The following is a 2341-nucleotide window of genomic DNA, read 5'->3' as shown; positions in this document are numbered from 1 at the left end:
GATTTTAAAAATAATAATAGGGCTTCCCTGGTGGCGCAGTGGTTGAGGGTCCGCCTGCCGATACAGGGGACACGGGTTCGAGCCCCGGTCCGGGAGGATCCCACGTGCCGCGGAGCGGCTGGGCCCGTGGGCCATGGCCGCTGAGCCTGTGCATCCGGAGCCTGTGCTCCGCAACACGAGAGGCCACAGCAGTGAGAGGCCCGCGTACCGAAAAAAAAAATAATAATAATAATAATAATAAATTAACTTTTAAAAATGTACACACGTTAAATGGAGTATAATCTATAAAAGTATTGACTCATTATGTTGTACACTTGAAACTAATATTGTAAGTGGACTATACTTCAATAATAAGTAAATAAATAAAATAGCACTTCAATAATAAGTAAATAAATAAAATAGCATATGTTAGAAATAATAAAATAAAATCATATTTATATACAGTAAAATCCATTCTCCTTTGGGGTTCAAGTCTATGAGTGTTTAATGCATACAGCTTATCCTTTGTTTTTTGTTTTTTTTTTTACAAAGGAGTATCAAGATGGGTTTAAAGTAATTTTTCTTAGATACTGTTCACTGGGGCTTTGGAAAACAAAGTTTGACTTCACAACTTAGTAGGTAGGTTGAGTTCATGAAAGTGCAGTTCCACCTATTGGTCCTTCCTCAACTGTTTAAGTAGGTACTGATTGCCTGCCAGGATGGCCAGTCCTGGGCTGACCCTTTCCACTAAGATCAGAAGGATCGCTCCTGACAAAACAGGACTGGCTTTTACTGTCTATAGGAAATTGACAAGCTGTCACTGCAGATGAAGGATCCAGCCAAGGATCTTTCAAAACCAGGTGCTCCTGGCTGCCAAGTACAAAGGTGACCTAAAACTCCAAAGGAGGGTCTGCCATATCTGAGCTACCTTGTCTTCTAGAAAGTGTCAAGATTTGATGGCATAAGCATTGAGGGAGAGTGAATACTTGTCCCCTCACTTCTCCAAGAAAGACAGGGAACATTGAACCAGTAATCATATAGTTTTCAAAGTACATTAAATCAGCTAAATTAACCGTTTAACCATAAGCCCACCATTCCATTCCATTTGCTCTGACATTATGCAAAAAAAAAAAAAATCAAAATTGGCATTGTTAGAAAAAAAGCCTAGAAGTACCTACCTAGTGGTAGACCAGCCACTACCTTGCCCACCCCTTTCACCCCTTCCCACTCCAGCTGTTTTGACCTTTCTACTTCAATGGGTGACTTCACAAAAATGGGATGCTAGGCCTCACCAAGTTGGTGACCTTGATGGCCAGCCTCTCTGGGTGGGTAGGATGTAGCAGCTCCTACAAGTCTCCAGGTGATGCTGATGATGTTGGTCAGGGGACCATACTTGGAGAATCACTGCTCTAAATCTAACTAATAATTTATAGGAAATATGAAAGGTAGAGTAACCTATTAACACCATGAGGACGCATTATAAAAACAGACTCAGAGAAATTGTTCCTTCAACAAATAAATTATAAGGAAAAAGCAAGCAAAAAAGAATCTAGGGATTAAAGGAAACAATAGGCATGGAGAGCAGGGCCAAGACAGTGGCCCAAAGTACAAGCCTTGTCCTGCGCATGAAGCTGGATGTCAATGTCTACCAGATTCTGCCCCAGGCCTCCAATGGTGGCCACAGGCTGGAATTCAGGCCAGTCTGCTTAGACTGTTCACTTTAAAAGGAAAGACTGCTTATATCAACTCAAGTATAAAATATCAGGAGAACTGTTTGCTCAGGCACCAGTAGAACAATATCCTGGCTGAGGAGACAGTGACAGATTCCAGGTTCTATTTTGCAATCTAGCTCCAGGATGACACTGTACATAGTGCTTTCATTGGCATTTGCTTCATAGATCAGGGTGATGTCTTTGACTTTAATATCCCTTTGCAAAAATCACTTCAGGTGGGTAAAGCAGGTATCTGAGATATCCTAAGAATCTCAGGAAATGGCTGCTCATCCCAAGTTGAATCTGGGCTTTAAGGAAGGACAGATCATCAAGTTAAATAATGGGAACATTATGACCAAAAGATGACGTTTCCCAGGACTACAGGGATTGGAGGCCTAAGTTTACTCCCAACCCCACCTAGAAGCAAAGTCACTATTCTCCCTCCATCCTCCAAGACCGACATCAGCAATCATGTCGTCCCACCACCCATCCAAATCTAACCATGGAAGCAGTGATGCAGATTTCCCTTTAGGGTGGGATTCTCCTGCTGCTGTCATGACACCAGCTCCAGTCATTGAGTAATGACTTGGGGAGACCTTGGCACTGCACCCAGCTCTGTTCCAAACCTGGCACCCCAGCCATCCAACTGA

General features: G+C 42.8%; 1 pseudogene; it reads left to right on the top strand.

Moving 5' to 3' along the window:
- Positions 1-1553: 1553 nt before the first annotated feature.
- Positions 1554-2341, top strand: LOC136133534 (adaptin ear-binding coat-associated protein 1 pseudogene; annotated as a pseudogene).

This window comes from Phocoena phocoena, chromosome 14 (assembly GCF_963924675.1).
Source record: "Phocoena phocoena chromosome 14, mPhoPho1.1, whole genome shotgun sequence".
Classification (NCBI taxonomy): Eukaryota; Metazoa; Chordata; class Mammalia; order Artiodactyla; family Phocoenidae; genus Phocoena; species Phocoena phocoena.
This window is presented reverse-complemented; position numbering and strand designations above follow the sequence as displayed.